The 19,435-nt window shown below is 39.4% G+C and overlaps 1 non-coding gene across 1 annotated transcript; it reads left to right on the top strand.

Moving 5' to 3' along the window:
- The first annotated feature begins 13,127 nt into the window (after positions 1-13,127).
- On the top strand, positions 13,128-13,231 carry LOC112781947 (small nucleolar RNA R71). Its single transcript, XR_003192692.1, has one exon. It is a non-coding gene; the product is annotated as a small nucleolar RNA R71 (small nucleolar RNA).
- The last annotated feature ends 6,204 nt before the right edge of the window (positions 13,232-19,435 follow it).

Genomic DNA, 19,435 nt, shown 5'->3' with positions numbered 1-19,435 from the left:
TCAAGGTGAGATTGAGATAGAATTTCCTCAATTCTTTAACCCAAGATTTAAGACGAGTGTAAATGAAATTTAAAACAAGAAAACTAAGAGGAAGAGAATTCAATTCTCCTTCCCCAAGACTCAAAATCTCCAAATAACTCCTAACCAAAAGCTCTCCCAAAATCACTCAGTGAAACTAAAAAGGAAAAGCTCCCCAAAAACTTAAATTCTAAGCTATTTATACACTCTCTTTAAATGATCTTCAAGCCTTGAATTGGGCCTTTGCTCTTGATGGAATTGGGTTGACAAAAACCTCTGTTGATTGCTCTTGGAGTTGGAGAGAAACCCACTTGTGAACTGGGCCATGAACCATTAAAGCTTGAGTCAACGTTTGAGGTCAAACTTTGACTCAAGCTTTTCATATCAGCTTGCCTCCTTTTGCTATCATCCACGTTTGAGCCAATGTTTGAGGTCAAACTTTGAGCCAAACGTGGATCCCTCTTGTATGCCTCTTGGGGTGCTACTTTGTCCTCTTGTCAATGTTGCCAATTTTATGCCAACTATAGACTATTATATATGGTTGGAAAGCTCTGAATGTCAGCTTTCTAACCCAATTAGAATCACCTCAATTGGACATCTACAACTCAAGTTATTCTTGTTGGAAGTATACCCCTTCAGGCTGTTGTGGCGCCAACGTTTGCCTAAAAGCTTGAGGTCAAACGTTGGCGTAAGCTTTTGCTCTCCTGGGTGTATTTGTTGTGGTGCCAATGTTTGCCTAAAAGCTTGAGGTCAAACATTGGCGCAAGCTTTTGCTCTTCTCCACGGTGAGTTTGTTGTGGCGCCAACGTTTGCCTAAAAGCTTGAGGTCAAACGTTGGCGCAAGCTTTTGCTCTTCTCCAGGGTGAGTTTGTTGTGGCGCCAACGTTTGCCTAAAAGCTTGAGGTCAAACGTTGACGCAGGCTTTTGCTCCATCCAGGGTGAATTCAACTCTTCCAAAAGTTTGAGCTAAAGTTTGAGGCAAGCTTTTGCTCAAGCTTTTTGTTCTCTCTTGCTCCTTGCCATTTCTTCTTTCTTCAACCTTCTTCAAAGCTCTTTTCACCTATCATTAATCAACCAAGCACATCAAAGCTATGCTCAAAATCATGAGATTGTTATTCTTTCATAATATATGACAATTATAGCACAAAATCTCATAAAATTGCATTAATTTATCCATGGTTGATTGAATCAAAGGAAACATGAAATTCTACCCAATTGGCTTACTTATGGCTCAAGAAAGTGCATAAAATCAATTGAAAACAAAAGAAAAAAGCTAGTGAAACTAGGTTAAGATGACTTGTCATCACAACACCAAACTTAAAGCTTGCTTGTCCCCAAGCAAGAAAAGAATTATTGAGAAGAAAGAATGAAATGGAAGAAGATGTTCATGCTAGCAGAGTATTATTGGTAGCTCATGGGGTTTCATGTAGATATGTAAATACTCACTTCTTATTAACATTTAGGCCTAGAAAGTCTCCTTCAAGCATCAAATAACACACTGCTATGACCTCTCATTATTCCTTTGTCCTTGACTATTATTTTTTTTTATATAAGCTTTAGTTCAGTGTCATGTGTAACAAGCTCTTTTCTTTCTTTATGCTTGACACATTATTCACTATAGACACTTGGCTCACATTCCTTCTTAGAACATTGATGCCCAGCACCTCTTTGGGTTACTAAATGCCTTGTAGTTAGGTTACTCTTGATAGTGGACTTTCAGTTGATGATCCCGGGTTAGTTAACCCAAGTCACCAAGTGTTGATGCACTCCAAAGAACTTAATAATCCAAGCAGATCCTAGTACAAAGACACCACAGGCATATATTCTAAGGTTCAAGCTATTGGTGTCTAGCTTTGTTTCTTTTTATTTTTCTTTTGTTCTGTTGCCACTCTTTGGCTATTTCTTTTCTCTTTTTGTTTTTTCTTTTTAACCTAGGACTTTTATTCTATTGAGATTCATAGACAGTGAGCTACCTTCTATTTAAAAGGAGACAGTCTAGTTCTTTTATTCACTAAAAGTGAGGTATCATACAATCATGCATTCATACCACCACTGACTATTATTGTACTTCCAGCTAACAAAGAACTATCTCATTTCACATTCCAAACATTTTTTTATTGAATTAAGGATGCAGGGGACAAAGCATGCATTTAGTTAGGTGAAAATAAACACACAAGCACACACTTAGACTAGCTTTCTTATTGCCAAGAGTGATTTTGCCTATACTAGATGAACACTTTAGCAAGTCATAAGTCAAAGCATTTCTCAACAGCAAGAGTTAAGTATAGATACAACCTATTGGTTTGCAGTTCCTTTGTCCATCCTTCTGTTGTGCCCCTTTTTGAGTTATGATGCATAATGTCTTCAACTGGTGGTTAGTTCCCTGCACAATTCTCAAAAGTTGCTTGCTTCTCAAGCCCTTAGGTGACTGGTTAGTCTGCATGAATTGAGTGTGGCTTTTGGATTTAATTTAGTGTGGGAACACCAAACTTAATTCCTTGCCACTGTCTCTAATGCAACATGTTGTACATTTATAAATTCTTTTGGCCTTGCTAAAGGTTATGGAACCAAAACTAAGAAGCAATTAACTAGTTGAATAATTTGTCTGATTGCTTGGAGCTATCATTATGCAAGAGGTGAGAGTATGCTTTTAAATGAGATTTTGGTGGAACACCAAACTTAGAATCCTTCATTCTCCCTTAAATTATTTTGGTGTGCAACACCAAACTTAGCTCCTTGCAATACATACTTAATTATTCAACATTTTTATTGAAAAAGCTATGAAAAGAAAACTACCTCAGGTTGGGTTGCCTCCAACAAGTGCTTCTTTATTGTCATTAGCTTGACATTGATCCCCTTAGGGTGGTTGATGACTGAAATGTCGAAGCTTATCCCCCCTCACTGTAAGCCTTCTTTATGTGCCTTGATGCTCAATTTCAATGTGCTCAAGAGAGAGTACTTGGTTAACAGTGTAGTGATCCTCAGTTTCCAGCTGTTGATATATTAATTGCACCTTGTCGCCTTTAGAGAATCCTTCAGTTGGGATTTTTCTGTTCTTCCAACCCCTTTTTGTTTTGTTTCTGTGATTCTTCCTTTCTTTTGTTAATCTTGCTTCTTTGGCCGTAGGCTTACTTTGGAGATTTCTCTTCTTGGTGGCTAACACTCTAATATCTTCTTGAATTTCTGCATTATTCTGCACAATCTCTTGCCTTAGGATGTTGTTGTTAACTGTTTTGTTAATTCCTTCCTCCAACTGTGATTCTTCCTTGTCAGGTTCCATACAATTCTTCTTCTCATCACTGAACTGTGTTTCTGGTAATACACTCAGAGTGACACTCTCATCATGCATTCAGAGAGTCAATTCTCCTTGTTCTACGTCAATGATGGCCCTAGCAGTGGCCAAGAATGGCCTTCCCAAGATGATTGAATTGTTTTCTTCTTCTTCAGTGTTCAATATTACAAAGTCCGTAGGAAACATGAACTTGTCAACCTTAACTAAAAGGTTTTCAATCACTCCATTGGGGTATACTACTGACTGGTCCACCAATTCTAAAGACATCTGTATTGGTTTCACCTCTCCTATGCCAAGCTTTTTCACTAAGGATGATGGAATTAAATTTATGCTTGCTCCTAAGTCACACATCCCCTTGTTGATAAGTAGATTTCCAATGGTGCAAGGTAGGAAGAAACCTCCAGGGTCTTCCACTTTGGGGGGAAGTCCTTTTCTGATGAGTGTACTGCATTCTTCAGTGAGAAGCACAGTTTCCTTCTCTTGCCAACTCCTCTTCTTGTTCATAAGTTCTTTTAAGAACTTTGCATACAGGGGCATTTGTTCAAGTGCTTCAGCTAAGGGAATATTGATTTCCAGCTTCTTGAAAGTCTCAAGGAACTTATGAAAATGTTGGTCCTTAGTCTCTTTGCTGAACCTCTGGGGGTATGGCAGTGGAGGTGTAATACTTTTTCCCACTTACTACTGTCCTTGAATTGCTTCTTCTTCCCCCTTTTGTGAAGTGGTTGGTTGGTCTTCTTTCCTTCTTTGCTTTTCAGTGCTCTTGTTTGGTATCACATTTTGATCATTGTCTTCCTCTGCCTGTGTTGGCTTTTCCTCTTCTATGGGCCTTTTGCTATTCTCCACTTGCTTCTTTGTGGTGTCATTGTTGCTCATCAATGTTCTCCCACTTTCTTAACTGTATCGCTTTGCACTCTTCCTTAGGATTTGGAATTGTGTCACTTGGCAGGGAACTTGATGGTCTCTCTGTTGCAAGGTGTTTAGATAGCTGACCAATTTGCCTCTCCATATTCTTTATGGAGGCTTCTTGGTTCTTGGCTGTCATTTCTTGGTGTTTTGATGCGCATAAACTAGTTATGCTACGATTTAGGAAATTGCACGATCGGCAAAATTCCTTCCGGCAAGTGCACCGGTTATCGTCAAGTAAAAACTCACAATAGAGTGAGGTCGAATCCCACAAGGATTGGTTGAGTGAGCAATTCGGATTAGAAGTGTGTTCTAGTTGAGCGGAATCAAGATTTGAGATGAGAATTGCGGAATGTAAAATTGGCGGGAAAAGTAAATGACAAGAAAATTAAATGGCAGAATCTTAAATTGCATGAATTAAAGAGCAGAAACTAAATTGCTGAAATTAAAAGGGAATGGGGGTGATTGCATGAATTGAGTTGCAGAATGTAAAGAGAAAGGGGAAATCAGAAATGGGGAATTCATTGGGTTTAGGAGATATTGAAATCTCCGAATCAAAACATGTATATCTCTTCCTCAACCAATGCATTCATTGAATTTTGCTTGGCAATCTTATATGATTGGATCCCAATTCCTTGGCTCACCAATGCTCTCTAAAAACAAACAAATTCCCAATCCCTTGGTTTAAATGTTCATAAGAAGAGATGATGCTTGATCACTGATTATACCACACAATTTCATGAACCACAATTTGGTAGGATTACATGTCACAATATCCATCCAAACCCCAATCCAATCCACTGTGAGAAAGCTTCTCTAGCATGAATCCTCCATTCCTTTCCCAAGGCTCCGAAGGATTCCAAGTATGAGTAGTTTCTTTCCCAAGACAACTACTCAATGGAATTAGATCGAGAAGCTTTCTAACAAAATTCAAGAGAAAAGATTGAAGAAGAAGATAAACTATTATTGATTCATTGAATTACAATAGAGCTCCCTAACCCAATGAAAGGGGGTTTAGTGAATCATAGCTCTGAATTCAATTACAAAGAAAAGGAAAACTAGCTAAAAGTGAAAGTAAAAGTTCCCTCTAACTTAACTTCTATCCTATTTATACACTTTCTATATTGAGCTTCAGTTGTGCTTCTTGGGCTTTGAGGCCTCTCCTTGCTTTCCTTTTGCCTTGGGTTTATGATCCATAACCTTGATGAGGTTGTTGATCCAAATCCTGTAACATTTATTGAGCCAATTTAGTGATAATCAAATAATGACACATGACTCAATAATTTGAGATTTCAAACTCATCAATCCTTCAGGCCCAATCCCATAAACCATGATATTCAATTGGGTTTCATACCAAAGTAAGTTTAAGTTAATATTTGTGCTCAAAGACTAACTTAAATCACAATATTTTTGGCCCAGAAACCTTTTCCAAGAGTGGCGTTTAAGTTGTAGTTTAAGCTTAAACTGCAGCTTAAACGCCAGACACTTCCAGTGAGGCCTTTTGTAGAAGCACGTTTAAGCTTCAGTTTAAGGTTAAACTGAAGCTTAAACGTGGAAATGGAAGAAGGTAGCCCTGGAGAGTCATGTAGTCGAACACGTTTAAGCTTCAGTTTAAGGTTAAACTGAAGCTTAAACGTGGAGATGGAAGGGCAGCCCTGGAGGTCGAACACGTTTAACCTCCAGTTTGAGGTTAAACTGGAGGTTAAACGTGGAAAAGGGTGGAGGCATACTGGAGGTCGAACACGTTTAACCTCCAGTTTGAGGTCAAACTGGAGGTTAAACGTGGAAGCTTAGAATGGTGGCCCTGGAGGTGTCGAACACGTTTAACCTCCAGTTTGAGGTCAAACTGGAGGTTAAACGTGGAAATGGAGAGAGCAACCCTGGAGTAGAAAAGCTGTCGAACACGTTTAAGCTCCAGTTTGAGTCAAACTGGAGCTTAAACGTGGAATGGCTCCCTGGTACTCTTCCTGGTTCTGGCGTTTAACCTCCAGTTTGAGGTCAAACTGGAGGTTAAACGTGGAACTCCTCCCTGGGTGGCATACTCATTCTGGCGTTTAACCTCCAGTTTGAGGTAAAACTGGAGGTTAAACGTGGAATGCTCCTTAAGTGAGGCTTTTCATTCTGGCGTTTAACCTCCAGTTTGAGGTCAAACTGGAGGTTAAACTTCAATTCCAGCATTTCTTATCCTTCATGATTTTTGGCGTTTAAGCTCTAGTTTAGGCTTAAACTGGAACTTAAACTCCACATGTGATATTCAAGCTTCCTTTATTGATTTTGTTGCTTCCTTGCCTAGCCTCTTCTTCCCTGAAATCATCCAAACAATTGCATCAAAGTCTTGCAAAATTTCATGAGAAATCTTCCATTCATAGCATTTAAGTAATATAACTAAAACTCATGGAATTTGCATCAAAATCATATTGTTTGGATGGTTCATTACTTTGTTCTTCATTTAACCATTTTTGGTTACTTTAAGCTCAAGAAAATGCATAAAACAACTAAAACTAACAGAAAAATGCTAGTGAAACTAGCCTATGATGCCTTGGCATCACAACACCAAACTTAATACTTGCTTGTCCCTAAGCAAGTCCTGAGTTATTTGAGAAGAAAGTATGAAACAGAAAGCAATTACATTGGCTATATTAGCAAGCATTTGAAGTTCATCAGAAGGGTTTTATGCAGAAAGTTGCAGCATCACTTTTTCATACTTATCAGGTAGGATTATCACTTTTTCATTGCATCCATCAAACATTGCTATGGCCTCTTGTTATTCTTATGTCTTTGGCACTTTTCTCTTCTTTGTTTTTCTTTTCTTTTTCTTAGAGCTTCTTTTGCTCCTTGTTTGCTTAGTGTCATGTGTTGCACAAGCCTTTGGCATTTTCTTTTTTCTTATCAGTGCACTACACATATCCACTTTAGGCATTTTAGTTCACATTTCTTCTTGAGACATTGGTGCCCAGCACCTCTTTGTGTGACTAAATGTTTTGTATTTAGGTTGCTCTTGATAATGGACTTTTGGTTGATAATCCCGGGTTAGTTAACCCAAGTTACCAAGTGTTGAAACACTCCTCAGAACCTATTCATCCAAGCATATCCTTAATACATAAACACCACAGGCATTTGTCTCAGAAGTTCAAACCATTGGTACCTAGCTTATTTTCTCAATTTTTTTGCTTTTTGGTTGCCTTTTTCCGTGGCTTTTTCTTTTTCTTTTTCTTTCTTTTTTATGGCCAAAGACATTTATTCATCAAGATCCATAGACAATTTTCACTTTCTACATAAAAAATGATAATTCTACACTCTAATTTTAGTGATCTGACTAAACAATCAAGCATGCATACCACCACTTAATTCTACTTGATTTGTCACTAATTTAGCCAAGTTACTTTTGTTCAAACTTTTCTTTTATTTTTGGAAACAGAACAAGCATGGCACGCATTTGTTTAAGAAGGTGAAGTTATATCCAAACATCTAGGCATTCACTTTATTCAAAGCAATTAACAAACAGACATACTAAAAAAAAAACTACACATTCCAGAAAGATTCAACATTTACAGTTTAAACCAGAACAAGCATGCTTTTGTTTGCCCTTTTTAAAGAATTATCAAGGAACAATACCACCTTGTGAAATTCCTTGTTTTCTCTTTGTTGTCAGGAAACAATTTGATTTCTCCTTCTTCTTCCTAAATGTTGCTTCATGCTTTAAGGTTCTTGTTTCCTTTCCTGCAAAGAGTAATGAAGTTGCTTGCTTCTCAAGCACTTGAGTGGTTAGCTCAACTATGTGTGGGTAAGTATCGGATTCTTAGGTTGGTGTGTGAACACCAAACTTAGTCTCCCACTTACTTCTCTCTGTTCTTTGAATCCTTGAGTTATCTTGGAATGATGTTGCTACTAAGGGTTTTAAGCATTTCTGTGACTGCTTAGAATAGTTGTTCCTTTCATATAATTCAAAGGTTTTTGTGTTCAGTTGATCTTTATGGTGGAACACCAAACTTAGAGTCACACATTCCCCTTTGACTTATTGATCCATGAATTCATTGTTTGGTGTGAAACACCAAACTTAATTCTTTGCAATGCACAGAAACTACTTTACCCTTTTTATTGAAACAAATAAAAGAAACAGTAACAAGGTATTACCTCAGGTTGGGTTGCCTCCCAACAAGCGCTTCTTTAACGTCATTAGCTTGACGGTCAGCTTCCTCAGTTGAGGTGATATTTAACTTTGTCCTTCTCCTCCACATCTCCCAAGTAATGTTTGAGTCTTTGACCGTTAACAATGAAGGTTCGTTGTGACTTTTCTTCCATGATTTCTACTTGTCCATAATTGGAGACCTTGGTGACAAGGAATGGTCCAGACCACCTTGATTTTAGCTTCCCTGGAAATAGCTTCAGCCTAGAATTGTAGAGCAATACTTTTTGCCCTTCTTCAAATTTCCTTGGGGCTATGTTGCTATCATGCTTCTTCTTTGCTCTTTCTTTGTAAATTTTGGCATTCTCATAAGCTTCCGCTCTGAATTCTTCCAACTCTTGAATTTGCAACATCCTTCTTTCTCCAGCGGCTTTGTTGTCCAAGTTCAGAAGTTTCAAGGCCCAGTATGCCTTGTGCTCCAACTCCAGTGGCAGATGGCAAGCTTTTCCATATACTAGTTGGTAAGGAGACATTCCAATTGGTGTTTTGAAAGCTGTCCTATATGCCCAAAGAGCATCATCTAGCTTAATCGACCAGTCCTTTCTTGAAGTTCCCACAGTTTTTTCCAGGATTCTTTTGAGTTCTCTGTTAGATATTTCGGCTTGCCCACTTGTCTGTGGATGGTATGGTGTGGCTACCCTGTGTTTGACTCCATATTTTAGGAGCAATGCCTCTAATGGTTTGTTGCAAAAGTGGCTTCCTCCATCACTGATGATTGCTCTTGGAACCCCAAAACGGCAAAAAATGTGTTTTCTGAGGAAGTTCATGACTACCTTATTATCATTGGTTGGAGTTGCTATTGCTTCAACCCATTTAGAGACATAGTCTACTGCCACAAGAATGTAATTATTTGAGTATGAGGAGGGAAAGGGTCCCATGAAATCTATCCCCCATACATCAAACAATTCAAGTTCCAGAATGAATTGTTGTGGCATTTCATTTCTTCTTGGCAGGTTCCCAGCTTTCTGGCATTCATGGCAGTGCTTCACTAATTCTTTTGCATCTTTGAAGATAGTAGGCCAATAAAAACCACACTGCAACACCTTAGCTGCTGTTCTTTCTCCTGCAAAGTGCCCTCCATAAGTGGAGCCATGGCAGTCCCATAAAACTTCCCTTCCTTCTTCCTCGGATATGCATCTTCTGAGTATGCCATCGGAACATTTTTTGAACAAGTATGGTTCGTCCCAGATGAAGTATTTGGCATCATTTACCAATTTCTTCCTTTGATGTTTGTTAAATTCCAAAGGTAAACTCCCAGTGGCCTTGAAGTTTGCTATGTCTGCAAACCAGGGTGCTTTGTGAATTATCATGAGTTGTTCATCAGGAAAGCACTCATTTACATGTGTGCTTTGTGTGCTTCCTTCTTCACATGGTATCCTTGATAAATGATCTGCCACCTTGTTCTCTACACCCTTCTTGTCTTTGATTTCAATGTCAAATTCCTGCAACAAAAGAACCCATCTAATAAGTCTCGGTTTAGATTCTTGTTTAGCAAGTAAATATTTTAAAGCTGAATGATCAGTGAAGACAATGACTTTAGATCCAATGAGATAAGATCTAAATTTTTCAAATGCAAAGACTATTGCCAAGAGTTCTTTTTCAGTGGTTGTGTAATTCCTTTGGTTAGCATTCAAGACTTTACTGGCATAATAAATCACATGTACCAAATTGTCTTTCCTTTGTCCTAACACTGCCCCAATAGCAAGGTCTGATGCATCACACATCAGTTCAAAAGGTAAGTTCCAATCAGGTGGGGCAATGATAGGTGCAGAGGAAAGTTTTTGCTTCAAAAGTTCATAGGCTAGCATGCAATTTTTATCAAATACAAAGGGTGTATCAGAGACAAGCAAGTTACTCAAAGGTTTGTCTATTTTAGAAAAGTCTCTAATAAACCTTCTGTAAAAACCAGCGTGTCCCAAAAAGCTCCTAACTGCCTTGACATTACTTGGTGGAGGTAGTTTTTCAATGATTTCCACCTTAGCTCTGTCCACCTCCATGCCTCTATTAGAGATTTTGTGGCCAAGGACTATTCCTTCTGTGACCATGAAATGACACTTTTCCCAGTTTAATACTAGGTTAGTCTCTTGGCACCTCTTAAGCACCAAGGCAAGGTGGTGTAGGCAGCTGGGAAAAGAATCCCCAAACACAGAAAAATCGTCCATGAAGACCTCAATAAATTTTTCAATCATGTCCGAAAAGATGGACAGCATGCATCTTTGGAAAGTGGCAGGTGCATTGCACAATCCAAAGGGCATGCGTCTATAAGCAAAAACTCCATATGGACAAACAAATGATGTTTTCTCTTGATCACTAGGATCAACTACTATTTGGTTGTAGCCTGAATATCCATCCAAGAAGCAATAGTAAGCATGTCCGGCAAGCCTTTCAAGCATCTGATCCATGAATGGGAGTGGGAAATGATCTTTTCTGGTGGCTTCATTGAGCTTCCTGTAGTTTATGCACATCCTCCACCCAGTAACGGTTCTTGTGGGTATGAGTTCGTTCTTCTCATTTGGCACCACAGTTATGCCACCTTTCTTGGGAACTACATGGATGGGACTGACCCATGGGCTATCAGAAATGGGGTAGATTACCCCTGCCTGCCATAACTTCCTGACTTCCTTTTGTACCACTTCTTTCATGACGGGATTCAATCTTCTCTGAGCTTGAATGGAGGGTCTAGCATCCTCTTCTAACAAGATTTTATGCATGCATATGGATGAACTTATCCCCTTCAAATCAGCTAGGGTCCATCCAATGGCATCTTGATGAGTTTGCAGCACCTTGATCAATTCTTCTTCCTGTTCTTGGCTCAAGGCCGAGCTAATGATAACAGGGTGACTCTCATCACTACCCAAGTATGCATACTTGAGATTAGGGGGCAATGCTTTGAGCTCAGGTTTTGGTGCTTCCTTTTCTTCTTTCACTTTCTCTGGCCTGCTTAGCATGGTTGTGTCAGCACCCTTGATATCACTAACTTCAATATCCTTGGTGAACTCCTCCTCTGCCACTTCCTTTATTGTTTCCTCAAAAGTTTCTTGTACTGCAATGTCCACTACATCAACCCTCATGCATTCCCTTAGTGATTCTGATGGATAGCTCATTGCCTTGAATACATTAAACACCAATTTCTCATCATGTAGTCTAAGAGTGAGTTCACCCTTTTGTACATCTATGATGGCTCCAGCAGTAGCTAGGAAGGGTCTTCCCAGAATTATTGAAGCTTTGGCTTCTTCCTCCATATCTAACACCACAAAATCAGCAGGAAATATAAATTCTCCCACTTTCACCAACAAATCCTCAACTATCCCATGAGGGAATTTAAAAGTTCGATCTGCCAATTGGAGGGCCATTCTTGTTGGTTTGGCTTCCTCAATCTTCATTCTTCTCATCATTGTTAGCGACATCAAATTGATGCTGGCCCCTAAATCACACAAGGCCTTCTCCACCATGACTTCTCCTATAATGCAGGGGATTTGGAAACTGCCTGGGTCCTTCAATTTCTGAGGCAATTTGTGCTGAATGATGGCACTGCATTCTTCAGTTAACAACACAGTTTCCTCATTTCTCCAGCTTCTCTTCTTGGTCATTAATTCTTTTAAGAATTTTGCATAGAGTGGCATTTGCTCTATTGCCTCAGCAAAGGGAATGTTGATTTGAAGCTTCTTGAAAATCTCCAAGAACCTGGAGAATTGGCCGTCCTTTTCACTTTTCATCAAACGTTGAGGATAAGGTGCTTTAGGTGTGTAAGGCTTCAAGACCTCTTTTTCTTTTTCTTTTGTTGCAAACGGTGTAACAGATTGTCCTTGTTCTTTGTCTTTCACATTTTCCTTTGCTTCATCCTCTGTGGTTTCCCTTGAAATCTCCTTTAGATTCTTTCCACTTCTGAGGGTTATGGCCTTACATTCCTCCCTTGCAATAGCCTTGGCAGCATGAGAACCGCTTGTCCCAGGGGCTTGCTTAGTCAAATACAAAATTTGATTTTCTAGCTTCTGGATGGCAGCTCCTTGGTTTTGCAAGTTAGAATTTACTTCTTCCTTAAAAGCTTTCAATTCAATTATGTCTTGGCTCATGGTTGCAAGCATTCCTTCTATCCGGTTTAATTGATCTTGAAATTGTTGGTTCGGATTAGGTTGGGTATGTTGATTATTTTGGCCATGATATGATGGTTGGGGGTAAGTGTTTTGTGTGGCTTGGTATGATCTTTGGTTGGAGTTTTGGTATGTGGAATTGTTATGTTGGTTGTGGTTGTAAGGTTTGTGGTTTTGTGGTTGGGTTTGTTGGTTTCCCCACCCAAAGTTTGGGTGGTTTCTCCAGCCTGGGTTGTAAGTGTTGGAATGTGGATCATATGATTGCCTTTGTTGGTTTCCCACATAGTTAACCTCATCCCAATCACCTCCTTCAATGCCTACTTCCTCTTGATCTTGTGTGTGTATTGCAGCCACTTGCTTTGTTTCTAATTGCCTGGTAAGCTCTGCTAGTTGCTTGGCAAACACCTTGTTTTGGGCTAGAATTGTATCAACATGGTTTAGCTCCATGACTCCCTTAGTGTTGTGCCTTTCTGATGCATAGTAGTACTCATTCTCAGCCACTGTCTCGATCACTTCAATGGCTTCTTCCACAGTCTTTTTCCTGTTCAATGAACCTCCTGATGAATGGTCTACAGCCTTCCTTGATTCATAAGAGAGCCCATCATAGAAGATGTGCAGTTGCACCCAATCATGGAACATGTTTGGTGGGCATTTCCTTGTCAAGTCCTTGAATCTCTCCCATGCCTCGTAGAGAGTTTCACCATCTTGTTGTCTAAAAGTCTGAACCTCAGATCGAAGTCTATTGACCTTTTGTGGAGGGTAGAAACGTGCCAGAAACTTGCTTTCCACCTCATCCCATGTTGTTAGACTCCCCCTTGGGAATGATTCCAGCCACTTAGCTGCTTTGTCCCTAAGTGAAAATGGGAACAAAAGCAGTTTATAGGCATCTTCCTGGACTCCATTGGACTTCACAGTGTCACAAATTCTCAGGAATTTTGTGAGATGTTGGTTTGGGTCTTCATTAGCACTTCCTCCAAAGGAACAATGATTTTCCACAAGTGATATTAGCTGTGGCTTGAGCTCAAAATTGTTGGCCTGAATGGGTGGTTTCTGGATGCTACTACCACAATTCCCAGAGGTTGGGTTTATGTATGAACTAAGAACCCTCCTCTCAGGGATGGAATCGTTTCCATCAGCTCTCTCATGGTTGTGAGCTTCTCTATCCATGTTGAGATCTAAAGCTTCCTCAAAATTGTCCTCAGATTCTCCTTCAGATTCCTCTTCTCCCACTACTCTCTTCCCTCTTGCTTCCCTTCTAAGTCTATGAAGGGTCCTCTCTGGTTCGGTATATGGAGGAGTTGATGTCTCTCCTCTCCTACCTGTCATACAAGAACACAGCTCAAACACAAACAAGTGAAATACTCTTGGTTAATGGAAGAGTATGGTTAGCTCAATTGAGGAATTAATTCAAACAGTTAGTGAGTCAGTGAGTTAGTTGCATGAATTTAAAGGCATAAAGAAGGAAAGCATGTAACCAAGTGCAGAAATTAAAATTCAACAAGTATCTTGGACAGAATTAACAAAGCAAGAGAAAATTGCTCAATCTAGTTAGCTTCCAATTTGAGAATTGTCAATCGAAAACCAATCCCCGGCAACGGCGCCATAAACTTGATGCGCATAAACTAGTTATGCTACGATTTAGGAAATTGCACGATCGGCAAAATTCCTTCCGGCAAGTGCACCGGTTATCGTCAAGTAAAAACTCACAATAGAGTGAGGTCGAATCCCACAAGGATTGGTTGAGTGAGCAATTCGGATTAGAAGTGTGTTCTAGTTGAGCGGAATCAAGATTTGAGATGAGAATTGCGGAATGTAAAATTGGCGGGAAAAGTAAATGACAAGAAAATTAAATGGCAGAATCTTAAATTGCATGAATTAAAGAGCAGAAACTAAATTGCTGAAATTAAAAGGGAATGGGGGTGATTGCATGAATTGAGTTGCAGAATGTAAAGAGAAAGGGGAAATCAGAAATGGGGAATTCATTGGGTTTAGGAGATATTGAAATCTCCGAATCAAAACATGTATATCTCTTCCTCAACCAATGCATTCATTGAATTTTGCTTGGCAATCTTATATGATTGGATCCCAATTCCTTGGCTCACCAATGCTCTCTAAAAACAAACAAATTCCCAATCCCTTGGTTTAAATGTTCATAAGAAGAGATGATGCTTGATCACTGATTATACCACACAATTTCATGAACCACAATTTGGTAGGATTACATGTCACAATATCCATCCAAACCCCAATCCAATCCACTGTGAGAAAGCTTCTCTAGCATGAATCCTCCATTCCTTTCCCAAGGCTCCGAAGGATTCCAAGTATGAGTAGTTTCTTTCCCAAGACAACTACTCAATGGAATTAAATCGAGAAGCTTTCTAACAAAATTCAAGAGAAAAGATTGAAGAAGAAGATAAACTATTATTGATTCATTGAATTACAATAGAGCTCCCTAACCCAATGAAAGGGGGTTTAGTGAATCATAGCTCTGAATTCAATTACAAAGAAAAGGAAAACTAGCTAAAAGTGAAAGTAAAAGTTCCCTCTAACTTAACTTCTATCCTATTTATACACTTTCTATATTGAGCTTCAGTTGTGCTTCTTGGGCTTTGAGGCCTCTCCTTGCTTTCCTTTTGCCTTGGGTTTATGATCCATAACCTTGATGAGGTTGTTGATCCAAATCCTGTAACATTTATTGAGCCAATTTAGTGATAATCAAATAATGACACATGACTCAATAATTTGAGATTTCAAACTCATCAATCCTTCAGGCCCAATCCCATAAACCATGATATTCAATTGGGTTTCATACCAAAGTAAGTTTAAGTTAATATTTGTGCTCAAAGACTAACTTAAATCACAATATTTTTGGCCCAGAAACCTTTTCCAAGAGTGGCGTTTAAGTTGTAGTTTAAGCTTAAACTGCAGCTTAAACGCCAGACACTTCCAGTGAGGCCTTTTGTAGAAGCACGTTTAAGCTTCAGTTTAAGGTTAAACTGAAGCTTAAACGTGGAAATGGAAGAAGGTAGCCCTGGAGAGTCATGTAGTCGAACACGTTTAAGCTTCAGTTTAAGGTTAAACTGAAGCTTAAACGTGGAGATGGAAGGGCAGCCCTGGAGGTCGAACACGTTTAACCTCCAGTTTGAGGTTAAACTGGAGGTTAAACGTGGAAAAGGGTGGAGGCATACTGGAGGTCGAACACGTTTAACCTCCAGTTTGAGGTCAAACTGGAGGTTAAACGTGGAAGCTTAGAATGGTGGCCCTGGAGGTGTCGAACACGTTTAACCTCCAGTTTGAGGTCAAACTGGAGGTTAAACGTGGAAATGGAGAGAGCAACCCTGGAGTAGAAAAGCTGTCGAACACGTTTAAGCTCCAGTTTGAGTCAAACTGGAGCTTAAACGTGGAATGGCTCCCTGGTACTCTTCCTGGTTCTGGCGTTTAACCTCCAGTTTGAGGTCAAACTGGAGGTTAAACGTGGAACTCCTCCCTGGGTGGCATACTCATTCTGGCGTTTAACCTCCAGTTTGAGGTCAAACTGGAGGTTAAACGTGGAATGCTCCTTAAGTGAGGCTTTTCATTCTGGCGTTTAACCTCCAGTTTGAGGTCAAACTGGAGGTTAAACTTCAATTCCAGCATTTCTTATCCTTCATGATTTTTGGCGTTTAAGCTCTAGTTTAGGCTTAAACTGGAACTTAAACTCCACATGTGATATTCAAGCTTCCTTTATTGATTTTGTTGCTTCCTTGCCTAGCCTCTTCTTCCCTGAAATCATCCAAACAATTGCATCAAAGTCTTGCAAAATTTCATGAGAAATCTTCCATTCATAGCATTTAAGTAATATAACTAAAACTCATGGAATTTGCATCAAAATCATATTGTTTGGATGGTTCATTACTTTGTTCTTCATTTAACCATTTTTGGTTACTTTAAGCTCAAGAAAATGCATAAAACAACTAAAACTAACAGAAAAATGCTAGTGAAACTAGCCTATGATACCTTGGCATCATGTTTCCACATGTTGTCTATCAAGGTTTCCAGGTTAGTGATTCTTTGGGATTCTGGTGATGTTTGTGGTTGGTTGTGAGGTGTGGATGGTGGATGATAGGCATTTTGGTTGGTGGGTTGGTTATTGGATTGATAATGGTTGGAGTTGGGGTAGTTGTTTTGGGGTTTTCTGTAAGGGTTTTGGTTAGTTTGCTGCTGGTTGTGGTTTTGGTTGTTTCTTGAAGTGTTTTGGTTTGAGTTTCTCTTCCATGGTTGTTGGTTCTGGTTGTGATTATCCCCCCATCTGAGGTTTGGGTGGTTCTTCCAGGATGGATTGTAGGTGTCATCATACACCTCATTTGATCCTTGGTTGTGCATATACTGCACTTCCTCTTGTTGTTGTTCTTCTTGGTTCTCCTCATTCTGCCCCCAAGGGGTTGTTGGTTGGCTTGTGGCACTCACTGATGCTACTTGTAGGCCATCAATTCTTTTGGCCATTTGCTCAAATTGTTGTTGAATTTGCTGCTGCATCATTTTGTTTTGAGCCAGGATTGAATCTACTCCTTCCAACTCCATCACTCCTTTCCTTTGTGATGGTTGGCGTTGCCTTTGGTGAGCAAAGAAATACTGGTTGTTGGCCACCATATCAATGAGATTTTGGGCTTCTTCAGCCGTTTTCATTAGTTGTAGAGAGCCTCCTGCTGAATAATCCAAAGCCTCTTGAGATTTCAATGTCAAGCCTTCATAGAAATTCTGCAATCTGTCCCACTCACTAAACATTCCCGGTGGACACTTCCTGATTAGAGCTTTGTATCATTCCCATGCCTCATACAAGGGTTCAGCATCCATTTGAGTGAATGTTTGCACTTCAGTCTTCAATCTAATAACTCTTTAAGGTGGGTAAAACTTGGCAAGGAACTTGGTTACTAGATCATCCCAATTGTTGATGTTGTCTCTTGGGAAAGATTCCAACCATTGAGTGGCTTTGTCTCTGAGAGAAAATGGAAATAGCAGTAGCTTGTAACTGTTAGGGTGCACACCATTGGTTTTGACAGTGTCACAAATCCTCAAGAAAGTGGACAAGTGTTGGTTAGGGTCTTCAAGTGGCCCTCCTCCATAGGAACAATTATTTTGAACCAAGGTGATGAGTTGTGGCTTTAGTTCAAAGTTATTTGCATTAACATTTGGGGTCAGAATGCTACTCCCACAATGTCTAGGATTTGCACACGTGTAGGAAGCCAAAACTCTCCTCTGTGGTGGATTATTATTGTTATTGGCTGTTCCTTCAGCTCCATTTGGTGGATTTGTTAGATGTTCCTCCATATCCTGGAACTCTTCTTCCGATTCCTCTTCTCCAACAATGTTTTTCCCTCTTTCAGCTCTTCTTAATCTTCTGAGGGTTCTTTCGTCTTGTTCACAAAAAGCGGGTCTAACTCTCCTTGTACCTGACATACAACCAAAGCATAAAAATCACACATCAGAAAGACAATAACACTTCAATCCATGGCTGAAGTGAAATATTATTAGTTAGCTTAAGCAAAAATTCAAACAGTTAGCAGGTTAGCAATGAAAATAAAGAAACAGAAAAGAAAAAGTGCTTGATCTAGATCTCCACTTCACTTAATCATTGTCAATCTATTTCAATCCCCAGCAACGGCGCCAAAAACTTGATGTGTGGAAAACGATCCAACACAAAACTCACCGGCAAGTGTACCGGGTCGCATCAAGTAATAATAACTCACGTGAGTGAGGTCGATCCCACAGGGATTGAAGGATTGAGCAATTTTAGTTTAGTGGTTGATTTAGTCAGCGAATCAAGATTTGGTTGAGTGATTTGTAATTTGCAGAAACAAAATTGCATGAAAAGTAAAAGGGAAGAGGGGAAATTGCAGTAAAGGAAAGAGCGGGAAAGTAAATGTGCTGAATTTTAAAGAATAAGAAATTAAATGGCAGAAACTTATAACGCAAGAAATGTAAATTGCAGAATCTTAAAGTGCAAGAAATGTAAATGGCTTGAATTATAAAGGGAATTGGGAGTGTGATTTGCAGAAATTAAACAAGGAACAGTAAAATTCAACAAGCAAAAATGTAAAAGATGGATTCAATTAAACCGGATCGTAAATGAAAATGAAAATAAGCTTGGTGTAGCAACGAAACAAGGAAATTGAAATTGAAAGATGTAGATCTCAGGACTTAAGAGACTAGATAACCAAGTCTAGATCTCAATCCCTTCCTAGATCCAAATTTAGAATTCAATTGCAAGAAAAGTAAAGATCAAGCAGTAGAAGAAAGGAAGTGAAATCGCAAATTCTCAATGATGCAGTAAATCAAAACAGAAAGAGATCTCAAGGTGAGATTGAGACAGAATTTCCTCAATTCTTCAACCCAAGATTTAAGACGAGTGTAAATGAAATTTAAAACAAGAAAACTAAGAGGAAGAGGATTCAATTCTCCTTCCCCAAGACTCAGAATCTCCAAATAACTCCTAACCAAAAGCTCTTCCAAAATCACTCAGCGAAACTAAAAAGGAAAAGCTCCCCAAAAAATTAAATTCTAAGCTATTTATACACTCTCTTCAAATGATCTTCAAGCCTTGAATTGGGCCTTTGCTCTTGATGGAATTGGGTTGACAAAAGCCTCTATTGATTGCTCTTGGAGTTGGAGAGAAACCCACTTGTGAATCGGGCCATGAACCATTAAAGCTTGAGTAAAAGTTTGAGGTCAAACTTTGACTCAAGCTTTTCATATCAGCTTGCCTCCTTTTGCTGTCATCCACGTTTGAGCCAAAGTTTGAGGTCAAACTTTGAGCCAAACGTGGATCCCTCTTGTATGCCTCTCGGGGTGCTACTTTGTCTTCTTGTCAATGTTGCCAATTTTATGCCAACTATAGACTATTATATATGGTTGGAAAGCTCTGAATGTCAGCTTTCTAACCCAATTGGAATCACCTCAATTGGACAT

Source organism: Arachis hypogaea, chromosome 19 (genome assembly GCF_003086295.3).
Source record: "Arachis hypogaea cultivar Tifrunner chromosome 19, arahy.Tifrunner.gnm2.J5K5, whole genome shotgun sequence".
Classification (NCBI taxonomy): domain Eukaryota; kingdom Viridiplantae; phylum Streptophyta; class Magnoliopsida; order Fabales; family Fabaceae; genus Arachis; species Arachis hypogaea.
This window is presented reverse-complemented; position numbering and strand designations above follow the sequence as displayed.